A 17500-nucleotide genomic window follows, 5' to 3' on the forward strand; every position below is an offset into this window, starting at 1 on the left:
TCCAGCTTTTATTTTTCCTCTACTCCTACAGTGCCATAGAACCATATTTTTTCTTTGTGCTTTCTTCAGCATTGCGTCTCTCTCTCTCTCTCTCTCTCTCTCTCTCTCTCTCTCTCTCTCTCTCTCTCTCGTATTCCCTGCCACTCAAACCTACCCCAACTTTAGGCCTAATAGATGAGGCAGATCCACTGTCTTTGTACTGAATGCAAGCTACATTTATTACACACACTGAAGCGGCAGATGTATAGAAAAAGTTATTTTTTATGTCACTGTATCTCGTTATGTGATAAGCTTAAAGAAAGAGGTTCATGCCATTATTCGTAATTATGAACGATATCAGAGCAACAGGTTCACCCTACGTAGCAGAGTTCACTAGCTGGGATTATAACACACACACACACACACACACACACACACACACACACACACACACACACACACACACACACACGCAGGACTGAAGTGACGAAACAATATCTTTCTAAACAGTAGCGACAGGAGACAACATTATCGGGTCTATGTAACTGAATTTGTATCAGTCATATTCCAAGGTGTTTGCGGTGGTCGTGGTGAAAAATTGTATTACCTTACTTTAATGTAATTGGTCTGTGGACTGATTTCATAGTTCGAGGAAGGTTGGAGTGAGGGAGAGTGAGGGAGTGAATTTGAGTTAGTACGTGTGAGTGACTATGATTGAGTGTGTGAGTCCCTGAGTGTGAGTGATTATGTGGTGGGTGATAGTGAGTGTGGGTAAATGAGTGAGTGATTAAGTATGTGAGCGTGTGAGTGAATGTGAGTGGGAGTGAACGTGAGTGTAAGTCTGAGCCTGAGTGTGAATGAGAGTGAGTGAGTGATTATGGATTAGTTAAGTGAGAGATTGTGAGTGAGTTTGAGTGCGCGATTGTGTGTGTGTGTGTGTGTGTGTGTGTGTGTGTGTGTGTGTGTGTGTGTGTGTGTGTGTGTGTGTGTGTGTGTGTGTGTGTGTGTGTGTGTGTATATGTGTGTGTGAATGAATGTTAATGAATGTGAGTGTGAGTGTGACTGTGAGTGAGTGTGAATGTGAGTGTGAGTGTGGGTGAGTGTGAGTGAGTGTTAATGTATGTGAGTGTGGCTGAGTGAGAATGAAAGGATGTGAATGAATGAACGTCAGTGAATGAGTGTGAATGAATGTGAGTGGGTGAGTGTGAGTGAGTGCAAGTGAGTCTGAGTGTGAGTGTGAATGACAGTGAGTGAATGAGTCTGAGAGTGAGTGTGTGACAGTGAGTGTCAGTAAGTAAATGTGAGCGAGTATGAGTAAGTGTGAGTGAATGAGTGAGAGTGAACACGTGAATGATTAGGAGTGAATGAGTGTGAGTGAGTAAGTGTAAGTGAGTGGTTGTGAATAAGTGAGAGTGAGAGAGTGTGAGTGTGAGTGAGCGAGAGTGCGTGTGACTGAGTCTGAGTGTGACTGTGAGTGAGTGTGAGTGAGTGTGAATGAGTGTGAGAGTGAATGAGTGTAAGTGAATGTGAGTGAGTGTGAATGTATGAAAGAGAGTGAGAGTGATTGTGAGTGAGTGTGAGTAAATGGCTTTGAGTGAATGAGAGTCAGTGATTGAGTGTGACTGGGTGAGTGTAAGTGGGTGAGTGAGAAATTGTGAGTGGGTAAGGGTGAGTGTGGGAGTGAGAGTGAGTGTGAGAGTGAGTGAGACTGAGAGTGAGTGAGTGAGAATGAGTAGTGAGTGAAAGTGAGTGAGTTAATGAGGTGAGTGAGTTAGTAAAAGTGATTGAGTGAGTGTGTGAGGTAAGTGAGTTAGTGAAAGTGAGTGAGTGAGTGAGATTGAGTTAGTGAAAGTGAGTGAATTACTGAGTGAGAGTAAGTGATGAAGGAGTGAGAGTGAGCGAGCGATTGAAAGTGAGTGAATAAGTGAGTGAGTTAGTGACTGAGTGAATGAGTGTCAGTGTATGATTGAGTGAGTGAGTGAGTATGTGACTGTGTGAGAGTGAGTGAGTTTGATTGAGTGTGAGTGACTAAGAGTAAGTGAGTGAGTGAGTGGCAGTGAGTGAATAAGTGAGTGAGTGGCAGTGAGTGAATGAGTGAGTGAGTGAGAGTGAGTGAGTGAGTGGTAGTAAGTCAGTGAGCGAATTAGAGTGAGTGCGTGAGTGAGAGTGCTTGCATGAATGAGTACTGAGTGAGAGTGATTTACACAGTCAAAGAGTGAGTGATAGAGTGAGTGGGTCAGTAAGTGAAAGTCAGTGAGTTCGTGAGTGAGGGTGAGTTAGTGAAAGTGAGTGAGTGAGTGAGTGAGTGAGTTAGTGAAAGTGAGTGAGTTACTGAGTGAGAGTAAGTGATGAGTGAGTGAGAGTGAGTGAGTGAGTGAGAGTGAGTGAATGAGTGAGTGAAAAAGTGTGTCAGTGTCCGAGCGAGTGAGTGGGTGTGTAAGAGTGAGTGAGTGAGTGAGAGTGCTTGAGTGAGGAGTGAGAGTGAGTGACAGTCAATGAGTGAGTGACAGTGAGTGAGTCAGTGAGTGAGCGTCAGTGGGTGAGGATGAGGGAATGAGTGTGAGTGAATGGACATCAGTGAATCAGTGCGAGAGACTGTCAGTGGGTGAGTGTGAGTGAGTAAGTGTGAGTGAGTATGAATGAGTCTGAGAGTGTGTTAGTGACAGTGAGTGAGTGAGCAGGTGAGCGAGTGAGTGAGCGTGAGTGAATGGGTGTGAGTAAGTGTGAGCGAGTATATGAGTGAGTGTGAGTGAGTGTGAGAGACTGTCAGTGGGTGAGTGTGAGTGAATGAGCAAGTGTGAGTGAGTATGAGTGAATCTGAGAGTAAGTGTGAGTGACAGTGAGTGAGTGAGTAAGTAAGTGAGTGAGCATGCGGGTGAGTGAGTGAGAGTGAAAGTGTGCGAGTGAGTGTGAGTGACTGAGTGAAGGAATGAGTGAGAATGAGCGAATGAGTGATTGAAAGTGAATGAGTGTGAGTGATTAAGTGTGAGTAATTGTGAATGAGTAAGTGAGAATGAGTGAGTGAGCGAGAGTGAGTGTGACTATGAGTGAGTGTGATTGCGTGTGTGAGCGACTGTGAGTGAGTGAGTGTGAGTGAGAGAGTGCGAGTGAATGTGTGTGAATGTGAGTATGAATGTGAGTGAATGTGAATGTGAGTGTGAGCAAATGAGTTTGAGTGAATGAGTGTCTGTTAGTGAGTGAGTGTGAGTGGGTGGGTGAGTAATTGTTGGTGGATATGTGGGAGTGAGGGTGAAAGTGAGTCAGCGAGCGAGTATGAGGAAGTGAGAGTGAGTGAAACTAAGTTAGAGTGAGTGGGTGAGAATGAGTAGTGAGTGAAAGTGAGTGAGTGAGTGAGGTAAATGAGTTAGTGAAAGTGAATGAGTGAGTGAGTGAGTGAGTGAGATTGAGATAGTGAGAGTGAGTAAATTACTGAGTGAGAGTAAGTGATGAAGGAGTGAGAGTAAGCAAGTGAGTGAGTGAGTGAGAATGAATGAGAAGGAATGAGAGTGAGCGAGTGAGTGAGAGTGAGTGAATGAATGAGTGAGTAAGTGAATGAGTGACAGTGTGTGAATGAGTGAGTGAGTGAATGAGTGACAGTGTGTGAATGAGTGAGTGAGCGGGTGAGCAAGTGATTGAGTGAGAGTGAGTGAGCTTGAGTGTGACTGAGTGACTAAGAGTGAGTGAGTGAGTGGCAGTGAGTGAGTGAGTGAGTGAGTGGCAGTGAGTGAGTGAGTGAGTGAGTGAGTGAGAGTGAGTGAGTGAGTGAGTGTGGTAGTAAGTTAGTGAGCGAATTAGAGTGATGAGTGAGTGAGAGTGCTTGACTGAGTGAATGTGGAGTGAGAGTGATTGACACAGTGAGTGAGTGACAGAGAGAGTGAGTCAGTGAGTGGAAGTCAATGAGTGAGTTGGTGAGTGAGGGTGAGTGCGTTAATGAAAGTGAGTGAGTGAGTGAGTGAGAGTGAGTGAATTAGTGAAAGTGAGTGAGTTACTGAGTGAGAGTAAGTAATGAGTGAGTGAGAGTGAGTGAATGAGTGAGTGAGTGAGTGAAAGAGTGAGTGTCAGTGTCTGAGCGAGTGAGTGGGTGTGTAAGAGTGAGTGAGTGAGTGAGAGTGCTTGAGTGAGGAGTGAGAGTGAGTGACAGTCAATGAGTGAGTGACAGAGTGAGTGAGTCAGTGAGTGAGCGTCAGTGAGTGAGGATGAGGGAATGAGTGTGAGTGAATGGACATCAGTGAGTGAGTGCGAGAGACTGTCAGTGGGTGAGTGTGAGTGAGTAAGTATGAGTGAGTATGAATGAGTCTAAGAGTGAGTGTTTGTGACAGTGAGTGAGCGGGTGAATGAACGAGTGTGAGTGTGAGTGTGAGTATGAAAGTGAGTGAGTGTGAATGTGAGTGAGTGTGAGTAAATGGCTTTGAGTGAATGAGTGTCAGTGAGTGAGTGTGAGTGGGTGAATGGGTAATTGTGAGTGGGTAAGAATGAGTGTGGGAGTGAGAGTGAAAGTATGGGAGCAAGTGAGTGTGAGGAAGTGAGAGTGAGTAAAACTAGGTGAGAGTGAAAGGGTGAGAGCGAGAAAGAGTGAGCGGGAGTGAAGGTGAGTGAATCAGTGAGCGAGTGAATGAAAGTCAGTGTGTGAATGAGTGAGTGAGTCAGTGAAGGTGAGTAAGTAGGTGAGTGTGAGTGAGTTAGTAATAGTGAGTGTCTAAGTGAGTGTAAGCGATGAAAAAGAGAGTGAGTGGGTGGGTAGGAGTGAGTGAGTGAGTGAGTGGGTGAGTGAATGAGCGTCAGTGTGAGAGTGAGTGAGCGAGTGACTGAATGAGTGATAGTGAGTGAGTGAGTTAGGGTGAATGTGAGTGAGTGACTAAGAGTGAGTGAGTGAGTGAGTGGCGGTGAATGAGTGAGTGAGTGACAGTGAGTGAGTGAGAATGAGTGAGTGAGTGAGGAGTGAGAGCAAGTGAGTGACAGAGTGTATGAGTGTGTGAGTGACAGAGTCAGTGAGTGAATCAGTGAGTGAATGAGTGAGTGATTCAGAGTTAGAGTGAATTACGGTAAGTGTGAGGGTGGGTGAATGAGTGAGGGTGAGTGAGACTGAGTAAGAATGAGTGGGTTAGATTTAGTGAGTGAATGAGTGATTGAGAGTGAACGAGGTAATGAGAGTGAGTGAGTGAGCGTGTAGGTGAGAGTGAGTGGTTGAGTGAAAGTGAGTGGGTGAACAGGAGAGAGAGAGAGAGAGAGAGAGAGAGAGAGAGAGAGAGAGAGAGAGAGGTGGGGAAAAGGAAGATGAAATGGCTTCCCCGAGGTAGACCGTAATCGATCATATAGTCCCACTAGGTGACGGGAGAGCTACGTCTCCCAGCAGGGCAGGGCTGGGGACGACCCCTCGACCCCTCGGTCTTCAGTCAGGCTCTCTACCACTGAGCCACCCTGCCCCCAAATGGAAAAGGGAGGAGACGAGCACTACAACCCAGAATCGTGTAGAACACGGCAATGTGGACTTTAGTGTTACTGAAATGCTGTCCTCGATTTAAGCCAGCAATTAAATATTAATTTAAATACCATCCAAAGCTCGGCCGTTGACAGTGTGTGCGATAATAGTGTAGCCATGATTTGAAGGACGTGAGGAAAATTGACTAAACACGAACTGGCAGCTGGAAAATGAAAGTGGGGGAGTTGGGGGTTGATGGTGTGGTAGACCTGGTCCCGATCCCCATCTTCACTCTCTCCAGGGTATAGGGGGAAGGGCGGAGTAACCCCTAGGCAGAAATTAGTAGGCTACGCGTGAGTGTACACACACTCCAAAAAGTATCTTTACAAGGGGTTCGATGACCTACACACTAAACCTTCCAGCATTTTTGTTAGGGTTGGTGAGCGTGACTGGGAGAGTTGCCACATAGGGCTTCTGTAGAATCATGCATGGGAGAATTAACAAATACAGCACAGATATGCGTTTTCAGTGGGGTATCGACTCGATATTTGTTTGGTGCTGCATGGTGGGTTAGTGAGTCGGCGGGAATAAGGTGATTATGACTCTTACTGGGTGTAAATCTCATTTGTTTCGAGACATAAGGGTTAATGTTCTTGTCGGAATTGAAGTGTTACACCTGGCGTGATAGTCTTATAATACCTGGATATATATAAACGTGTGAGACGATATAGCACGATATCATCACACATAAGATGACAGCACCAGAGTGTTAGAGCACTGATGCACAAGGTTCTGACCAAGTTCCGCACTGCGTTCCTGTGGTAGTATTTTTCTGCCTCATTTCAGTGCCCATCATTTGATACGAGCAGGTGAAGCTGCACCACAGACAAGCAGGCATACCAACATGAATTGTGCCTCGTTGGTCTGTTATGAAATCTTTCGTTCGTGATGTCTTTTTGTTTCGCGTAGGAGGTTAAAGATACTTTTGGGAGTGTGTAGGAGGAGGCGCCCACCATGACATGTAGGTATATGGTATGTAGGAGGGCTATTGGAATTTGGGAGCAGGCTGTGAAGGCTATGCCCAGAGTCGGACACATATAAAAAAAAAAAAAAAAAAAAAAATCATCCACCAACTTAATGTAGCGGTACTCTGTTTTTAGGGTAGCTCTACACTGAGTGGCAAGCCAAATAATTTCTTGTAAACCAGGAAATCATTTATAACGCTGGGTGGAACCTTATAACTAACTAACACGTGTTCGCTAAGTGACAACAAGTGAGTTGGTGGACTGTTAGTGCCCCTCCCCGGAAAACAGCCAACTAAAAATACGAAAAACAAGTCTTGGACTAGGAGTGAGCAACAGATGCCGACTAAGGACAGAGCAAAGGACATGGTATGGATTATGACATGGAATTTAAGGGGTGCAAATGATGATGTGAAAGAGAGATTGTCTATGTGCTTGAGGGTGCAAAAGTGGACGTATGAGGATTAACTGAAACTGAATGGTGAGGTGAGAGTGTGTGGGAGTATGGATGAGGTATATGCGTGGTAGTGGGTGAAAATGAGAGGGCAAAAGAAGGAGTTTGTACTGTTGTACACAAGAGACAGAAGGAGAGTTAGGAGAGTATGGATCCGTCGGCTTAAGGATTGTGTGGGTAAGATTAAAAGTTGGACTACAAATGTGGGTGATTGTGTGTGTGTATGCGCCAACATAAGATCGTGTAAGCAGAGTGAAAGAAGAGTTCTGAACACATGTGAAAGCATGCATGGAAAAGTTTGAAAGCAATGAGAGTGTTCTTGATTCGACATGTGAATGGAAAAATAGGAAATCTGAAGGTGGATGGAGTAGTTGGTGAGTAGGGTGTGCCTGTAGAAGTGGATGAGAATGGCAGTGCTCTAGTGACATTTGTGCATGGATGGGATTGGTGATAGCCAATACCCACTTCAGACACAAAATGATCCACTGAAGGCAATGATTGATTATGTGTGTGTGGATGATAGAATAAGATGTGTAATGGATGCAAGAGCATAGAGAGGTTGGGGGACTGGACTTTCTGACCACCTCTTGGTGGTGGTGAAATTCAAGGTTGAAATGAGGTGGAGGAACAGAAGAAGGGATGGACAGAAGGAAGTACTTCTTACAAGGAGGATGGAAAGGTTACAAGAGGATGGAAAAAAGGCAAAATATAAGAGAGAAGTGGAGGAGCGATTGGATAAATATGATTTGGAGCAGATGGGGGAAGTGGAAGGTGTGTGCAAGATATTCGCAGAAGAAATCTGTGCAGCATGTGAGGTGGTGTGTGAGGTGAAGAGAAGACGATAGGGGGTGCAGCAAACAGCATGAAGGAAAGAAGAGGTGAGACAGGCTGTGGCACAAAGGAAGAAAGCATGTAGAGTGGATGAGAAACAGGAGTATGGAGGAAGTTGAGAGACAGAAGAGAGTTATATGTAGAGAGGAAGAGAGAGGTGAAAAGATTAGTAAGAGAGAGCAAGAAGATGTGGATGCGGCTTTTGGAAAGAATTTGAGTGTAAACTGGAGGGAATGCAAGAAAATGGTCTGGAAAGAGGTAAAGAGAGTTAAACACGGTGTTAAAGAAGCTGGTCGGGGAGTGAAAGATAAAAATGTTAAACTACTAGCAGAGAAGGGTGAAAAAGTGAACAGATGGAAATAACACTTTAAGGAAATGTTGAACATAGAGAATAAAAGTAATGCGAGAATGAGTGGCTGGGGAATGGCTGGGAGAAGGAGGGATGTGAGAAGAGAGGAAGAAATCAATAGGATGGAAGTTTTGGAAGAAATGAAGAAAGTCAAAATGGGGAAAGCCTCAGGAATTGATGGAGTGTGTGGTGAAATGCTGAAGCATGGGGGAGAGATAGTAGAAGATATGGGAGCTATGCAGATTGGCCTGGGATTGAGGTAAAGTCCTAGGGGATTGACATGACAATCAGGTGCAATTTTTCCCCTGTACAAAGGAAAGGGTAAAAAGAAGTGTGTGGTAATCATAGAGGCATTTGTCTGCTTAGTGTAATAGCAGAGTATATGGTAGGATACTTACTGACAGAGTTAGGGAAATAACAGTGGAATTAACTGGAGAAGAACAGGGAAGTTTTTGGAAGGGAAGAGGTTGTGTAGCTCAGATATTCATTCTTAGGTCTTTAGTGGAGAAGTTTCTAGAGAAGGGAAAGAAGTTGTATGTGGCCTTCATGCATTTGGAGAAAGCATATGACAGGGTGGATAGACAATGATTGTGAAAAGTATTAAGAATATATGGAGTAAACGGGAAGTTGTTGAATGCCATGAAGAGTATGTATAAGGATGCTGAGGCTGCAGTGCGTGTGGACAGTGAACCGAGCTAATTTTTCTACTTAAAGGTTGGATTGAAACAGGGATGTGTCGTGTCTCCATGGTTGTTCAATCTGTATATGAATGAGGTTATAAAAAAGATAAAGGTAGGGCAGTGGATGCTGAAGCACCCTGATGAGAGAGGGCAAAGTGTGGAAACTCCCTGTGCTGTTGTTTGCAGATGATACTGTATTGTCAAGTGAAGACGAAGGGAAGCTGCAAGGCTTGGTGAATGCGTTTGGGAGAGTCTGTAAAAAACGGAATCTGAAGGTAAATATAGGGAAGAGTAAAGTTATGGTCTTCGAGAGAAGTGAAATCACTGAATGTACAGTGAGGTTGGATGAGGAGGAAATGGATATTGTGAGGTCATTTAAGTACTTGGGTAGTGTGATAAATAAGGATGAAAATTTAAAGGATGAAGTGCTTGAAAGGGTACAACAAGGAAGAAAGGCTGCTGGTTCTTTGAAAGCATTGATAAGAAACAGGGACCTGATGGAAGTTAAAAGGTTACTGCATAACAGTACTGTGATACCAACTCTAACGTATGGAAGTGAAGCTTGGACCTTGTTGAAAGGACACAAATCAGGAGTGAGGGCGGTGGAAATGAGTTAACTGAATGGAGCATGTGGAGTCATATGGCGACAGACTGACAAATGAGGAAGTGAAGGAGCATTGTGGTGTGGATGTGGATGTGACAGGAAGCGTTAGGAGAAAGACACTGAGGTGGTTTGGCCATGTGGAGAGGATGGAGAACGAGAGAATGACTAGGAGAGTGTATGTGGAGGGGAAGGCCATGGATGACATGGAGAGATGGAGTGGAGCGATGTAAGAGAGTGGGGGAGAGGGGTGAGTTGGGAGCAGGGCAGTGAAATGGCAGGGGACAGGGCTACATGGAGGCGATTTGTTCGTGGCCACCTCTTACAGGATTAAGGCGTCTGGTAATAGATAGTGCAGAATCAAAGACAAAAGTCGTGTCCTGAAATTTGGTGAAGACATCTGCTGAAGGCTCACGTTTTGGTGCGTTCTGCTTTGCGTCATGCGTGCAGTTGGTGGCACTGACCTGAGTTGCCATTTCTGCAGGTGGCGAGCCTGTGGATGCGAGCATATTTATCATAACTAAACGAAATATGTCTATATAACTGTGTTTTTCTGACCGGTAACTCTGCTTGAAAATATATATGAACAGTTCTCATCTGTTCTCTTTTAAAGTAGGCTAACATGTCAGGAACACTGCAGTTCAAGACATCCGGATTTTGGCTCTACTTCTTTATCGGTTTAACTTCTGCTAGCTCAAGCTGGTAACTACAACATGTGATTGTCATTATCTGTCATCAAATAACATCGTTACATATGAGGATAAGGTTACTACAGAATGATAATCGTATGTTTTGCGGCTGGCGTTCAGATAACCCAGAAGACTGAAGGCTACGCACAACCATCCGTGTGCTTTATTCAAGACTCAGTTCGTCTCTGACGGAATAAGTGCTGTTTACAGGTGCTACTTTCAATCGTTGTGATTATTTTTTGTTCCTGTACTGGTGTGGTAACATTAGGTTGACCTGAACTTTGACCACTGTCCGTTGTGCCTTCCACCCGAAAGCGCCTAATTCACCTTTCTACAGATCTGCATACACCGAATGTTTGTAATATCTGTTCGGGGTTCTTTTCTCCTAAATGAAGGTATATCATGTCCTCTTTCAATTCCCAATTGTTGCAGGCATGTTGTTTTACCCTCTTCATATTAAGGAATGCGCTAGGTCTGCCTGACATTTTGTATTAAGGTGTAAGATGTAATGGCCAGGCAGTCATCGCTTGACCGAATATGGTTCACATTTCGTCTCCCGAACGCAGCAGTCCTCGCAAATGGACGTTAAGTCTTCAGAATTTCCTGGGTTCGTTTATACTGACATCTCATCAGAAGCCTATATGAAGCTTGAGGAAAGTCAGACTAGCCAGCCACTAACAGGTAACTGTGGTGGAGCTCTCATGAAGTTTCACATGCCACACGTAATCTGCGGACACAAGAGGAACATGACATTTATCTTTCTGTGTATATAAATTTATAATGGACGTAGAGCTGCGCTCGGATGTGGTAGGTAGTGGCTACCATCATCCACTCGCTCGATCAATTGCTGTCGACTTCATTAGGTGATTACACATCGTGACAAGCCGAACGGTTTCCTGTAGGAAACTATTTACAGCCCGGGGTGGTAACCAAATAACTACTGTAGGGACGGGGTGATGCGAAGCCTACTAATGTGCCCCTGTTAACTACGAGGAGAGACGCAAATGCGTCGTCCATCCAGGAACCAGATCTCCAAACTCCTGCTCTCTCCAATCTGTAGGGAGAGAAGCTATACACCGCACGGGAACATCGATTCACTGCTCGGGAAGAATCTGAGGGTCGATTGCTGGCCTGCTGTTGATGGGTCTGATTGTCCACAAACACTGGGGTTACTGTGCCACTACTACTGCTGCTACTACCACTACCACTACTACTGCTACTACTACTACTACTACTACTACTACTACTGCTACTACTACTGCTGCTGCTGCTGCTACTACTGCTGCTGCTGGTGCTGCTGCTGCTACTGCTGCTGCTGCTGCTGCTGCTGCTGCTACTACTACTACTACTACTACTACTACTACTACTACTACTACTACTACTATTACTGCTGCTGCTGCTGCTGCTGCTACCACTACTACTACTACTACTACTCATGATGATGATCATGATGCTGATGCTGCTACTACTGCTACTACTACTACTACTACTACTACTGCTGCTGCTGCTGCTGCTGCTGCTGCTGCTACTACTACTACTACTACTAATACTACTGCTACTAAAAATACCAATAATAATAATAATAATAATAATAATAATAATAATAATAATAATATTAATATTAATAATAATAATAATACAGATACAAAGGCTACACTTCAACAACAAACACAACAACAACCACAACTACTACTTCTACCGCTACTACTACTACTACATGATGCTGGATTCACATGCAGACGTGCCATGAATTTCTAGTCGTGACTATTTTTTTTTTTTTTTTCAGGAAACACGGAAATAGCTTCCGCGTCCCCGTCCTTGTCCCTCCTGATTAAAAGGAAGCCTTAAACCCACACCTGTCTAAACTTACCTGCCTTAAACCCACACCTGTCTAAACCTATCTGCCTTAAACCCACACCTGTCTAAACTTATCTGCCTTAAACCCACACCTGTCTAAACCCATCTACCTTAAACCCACACCTGTCTAAACCCATCTACCTTAAACCCACACCTGTCTAAACCCATCTGCTTTAAACCCACACCTGTCTAAACTCATCCACCTTAATTCCGGGAGGAGTAGTGACAAATCAATTGCCACCATCTCACCTCGCCCTCCACAAACAGGCTGCCCTTTCTCTAACTCACACTCCCTCTCTCGTATTCTTCCCCATCCCATCCCCCTATGGTCTTCCTCATCCTCGGTCTCCTCTTGCCCTTCCCTCTAAATCATTCACGTACACTCTCCTAGTTAGTCTCTCAGTCTCCATTCTCTTCACATTGCCTAACCATTTCAAGGTAATTCTCCAAATTGTCTTTAGCATATCTAGAGCAACACACATTTACCATTAAAAATTATGTATTATGTATATATATATATATATATATATATATATATATATATATATATATATATATATATATATATATATATATATATATATATATATATATATATATATACATATTCTGTAATTGTTTATATTTCATTCACGCCCAATCCAAGGGCCAGAAACCCCCAAACCAGATATATCTGAATCAAGGTGACCCAAGGATGGTTTTAGTGGGTCAAATATCAGATCTGGGCCTTTTGAAGACACTGGTAGAGTGTTCACCTTTTTGGCCCGAGCAACGCCGGGGTACCCCTGCAGCCCAATTTTGGCATGGAGACTAAGATGACCTCTAGTTCGGACATAGGATACATGAGACTGACCTCCGAGGTCATTTGAGGTCACAGGTCAGAGGTCATTTCAGGTCACAGGTAATACACGCTCTAACGAATGGACCCAGGAGCCAAGTATTTGGCATGGAGACTCACATGACCTCCAGTTCGGACATGGGCTATGTGAGGCTAACCTCCGAGGTCATTTGAGGTCTCCGGTAGGAGGTCATTTGATGTCACCGATAATAGGAAACAAGTGCGCACAAATACTATTCGTAGTCTGTGAAAGCTGAAATAGAAAGTTCCTGGACCTCTTATAGTCCTTCTTCAAAAGCATAAGAGGTACAGGGTCTTTCTGGAGTAGAAATAAAGATTGAACTAGAACAAATAGGTTTAGAGTGCTCGCCTTTTTGGCTGGTATATATATATATATATATATATATATATATATATATATATATATATATATTGAAGAAACACACATTACATGTGTGCACATATGTGGAAAGTTTTTAATGCTCCAGCCAGGAATCGAACCCGAGACCTCTAGACAGAAGTCAGGCATTGTTACCACTACACCATGGCGTGATAAAAGCTAAGCCACCCGAATTCAACGACGAACCAAGTAAATCCGTTATGGGAGGATATATTTCAACCCCAACCCATATGATACATATTTCAGACGCATCAGGATTTTTGCTTAGCCCCACGCAACTCCGCAAGTGACAGAGCAGTTTTAATCTATCCCAGCAAGTACACAATCGTCTTTCAATTATATATGTTAAAAAAAAAATAACAATTGCTCTGTCACTTGCCGAGTTGCGTGGGGCTAAGCAAATAATCCTGATTTGTCTGAAAAACGTATCATCAGATGGGTTGGAGTTGAAATGTCTTCCCATAATGGATTTACCTGGTTAGTCGTTGAACTCAGGTGGTTTAGCATTTATCATGCCATGGTGTAGTGGTACCTGACTTCTATCTAGAGGTCTCGGGTTCGATTTCCGGTTGGAGTATTAAAAACTTTCCACGTATACACACACTTGTAATTTGTGTTTCTCCAACATATAAAATAGAAGACGCTTGTGTACTCGCTGGGATTGATTAAAATTGCTCTTTCACTTGCGGAGTTGCGTGGGGCTAAGCAAAATATCCTGATGTGCCTGAAATATGTGTCATATGGGTTGGGGTTGAAATATATCCTTCCGTAACGGATTTACCTGGTTCATCGTTGAATTCAGGTGGCTTAGCTTTCATCTCACCAAGGTGTAGTGGTAACAGTGCCTGACTTCTATCTGGAGGTCTCGGGCTCGATTCCAGGCTGGAGCGTTAAAAACTTTCCTTAAATATACATATACATAGATAGATAGATAGACAGATGTTGCCAGATGCCTTAATCCCGTAAAGGGTGGCCACAAACTAATCGCCTCCATGACGCCCTGTCCCCCGTCATTTAACAGTCCTCCCCCAGCTCACAGACCCTTCTCTCATATACCTCTACACTTCATCCCTCTTTCTTATCCTCGGCCTCCCCCTCCCTCTCCCCCCCTCCACTTCACTCACATACACTCTCCTCGTTAGTCCCTCGCTCTTCATCCTTTCCAAATGTCCAAACCACATCAGTGAATTTCTCCTGACGCTTTCTTTCACATCCACATCCACACCACAACCTTCCTTCATTTCCTCATCTATCAGCCTGTCTCTCCATGTAACTCCACATGCTCCTCTCAGATAACTCATTTCCAGTGCTCTCACTCTTGACTTGTGTCCTTCCAGCAAAGTCCAAGCTTCACTTCCATCCGTTAGAGTTGGTATCACAATACCATCATGCAGTGGTTTTTTTACTTCCATGTTCACCTCCCTGTTTCTTATCACTGCTTTCAAAGAACCAGCCAACTTTCTTCCCTGTTGTACCCTTTCAAGCACTTCATTCTCCACACTCCCATCCTTACTCATCACACTACCAAAGTACTCATAATACAGTCACAATTTCCATTTCATTATCATCCAACCTCACTGTACATTCAGTGATTTCATTTATCACGAAGACCATTATTTTACTCGTTCCTACATTTACATTAATTTTCCGTTTCTTACACACTCTTCCAAACTCATTCACCAAGCCTTGCAGTTCTCCTTCGTCTTCACCTAACAATACAGTATCATCTGCATACAATACAGGAAGTTTCCAAACGCTGCCCTCTCTCATTAGGAACACTCCAACACCCACTGCTCTACCTTTTATCTCTTTTATAACCCTTTATAAACAGAGCAAACAACCATGGAGCATTACACATCCCTGTTTCAATGCCACATTCAGATTGAGAAATTCACTCCGTTCACTATTCACACTCATTGCAGCCTTAGCACCATCATACATACTTTTCACGGCAGTCAGCAACTTCCCTTTTATATTCTTAGTATATTCTACATTCCTCGTCTATCCACTCTGTCATATGCTTTCTCCAAATCCATGAAGGCAGCATAGAACTTTTTTTCCTTCTACAGAAACTTTTCAACCATAGACCTAAGGAAGAATATCTGACCTACACAATCTTTTCCCTTCCTAAAACCTCCCTGTTCTTCTCCAACTAATTCCTTTGTTGTTTCCCAAACTCTGTCAGTAAGTATCCTACCATATAGTTTGCCTATTACAGTAAGAAGACAAATGCCTTTTGATTACCACACATTCTTTTCCCCCTTTTCCATTTTACAGGGGAATAATTAAAGACTTCCAATCCTCCGGGACTCTATCTTCCTCCCAGGCTAATCATTATATCATCCATAACCATTCTACTTCTGTCTCTCCCCGAATGTTTCAGCATTCCACCATACACTCCATCAATTCCTGGGGCTGTCCCCATTTTGACATTATTCACTGCTTCCACTGTTTTCTGTCCTACTGATCTCTCCCTCCCTTCTCACCACCTTCTTTCTCCCAGCCGTCCCCCAGCCACTTATACTTGCATTACTTTCATTCTACAAGTTCAAAATTTCCTTTAAGTGTTTTCTCCATCTGCTCACTTTTTCTCCATTCTCCACTAGCAGTCTACCAATTTTATCATTCACCACCTACTAACTTCTTGATCGCGCTATCGAACTCTCTTTACCTCCTTTCAAAGCATTTTCTGACATTCCCTCCACTTTACACTCAAATTCCTTCCAAATTCACCATCTAGTCTCTTCTTACTCTTACTAATCTTTCCATCTCTCTCATCCTCACTACATAAAACTCTCTTCCGCCTCTGAACTTCCTCCATGCCTCTGCTTCCCATTCACTTATTATATGCTTTCTTGTTTTGGACCACAGCCTGTCCCACCTCTCTATTCCACCATGCCCTTTCTCCTTCTCTTCACCCCACACACAACCTCACGTGCTGCACAAATTTCTTCTGTGAACATCTCACACACACCTTCCATCTCACCCATCCGTTTCAAATCACATTTACCCAATCGCTTCTCCAATTCTGTCTTATATTCTGTCTTTTTTCCATCCCCTTGCAACCTTTGTACCCTCCTTGTATGGACCACTTCCTCCTGTCCTTCCCTCCTTCTATTCCTTCATTGCACTTGAACCTTGACTTCCATACCACCGAATGGTGGTCAGAAAGTCCACTCTCCCAACCTCTGTATGCTCTTGCATCCATTACATACCTTCTCATTCTGCCATTCACATACACATAATCAATCATTGCCTTCCGTTCATTCAGTTCACCATCTACCTTTTTCATTACTTGTCACGTATACCTGTTGATCATATTTTGCCTAGGGAGGGTATTGGCTATCACCAACCACCTCCTCACACAAATGTCCATTAGAGCACTGCCATTCTCATCCACTTATTCAGGCAAATCTCACTCACAAACTACTACATCCACCTTTACATTCCTTACTTTTCCATCCATCTCTCCAATCAAGAGCACTCTCTCATTCCTCTTAAACTTTTCCATGCATGCTCTCACATTTGTCTGGAACTATTCTTTCACTCTGCCTGCACTATCTTGCGTTTACGCTTATACAGTACACACACAATCGCCCATGTTTGTATTCCCACTTTCAGCCTCACCCACACAATCCTTGAGCCAACTGATCCACACTCTGTTATATACCCTTTCCATCTCTTGCACACAAAAATACATAACCCTCTTTTGTCCTTTCATTATCATCTACTCATGCGCATAATACTCATCCATACTCCCCACTCTTTCGCACTTTCACCTCACTATTTAGTCTCAGTTAATCCATATACTGTATGTCCACTTTTGCACCCTCAAGCACCTAGACAATTTCATTTTCTCTTTCACCTCATCATTCGCACCCCTTACATTCCATGTTGCAATCCTTAACATGTCCTTTGTCCGGTCCTTGGTCGTCATTTGTTGGTCAGTCCTGATCCAAGCCTTCTTCTTTGTATTTTTAGTTGTTTTCCGAGGAGGGGCACTAACCTCCCTCCATCCCAATTGTTGACACGTTGGGAACACGTGTTGGTTGGTTTTAAGGTTAGTTCACAGCGTATTAAATGATTTCCCGGTTTACGGGAAATCATTTGACTTGTCACTCAGTGCAGAGTTATCAAAAAATAGAGTACCACTACACTGAATGAGTGGATGATGGGCGCCCCCCCCCCACACACACACACACAATTTACATATATATATATATATATATATATATATATATATATATATATATATATATATATATATATATATATATATATATACTATATATATATATATACTATATATATATATATACATATATATATATATATATATATATATATATATATATATATATATATATATATATATATATAT

This window comes from Coenobita brevimanus, chromosome 44, assembly GCF_032717465.1.
Source record: "Coenobita brevimanus isolate Jiangsu-jjx chromosome 44, ASM3271746v2, whole genome shotgun sequence".
Classification (NCBI taxonomy): Eukaryota; Metazoa; Arthropoda; class Malacostraca; order Decapoda; family Coenobitidae; genus Coenobita; species Coenobita brevimanus.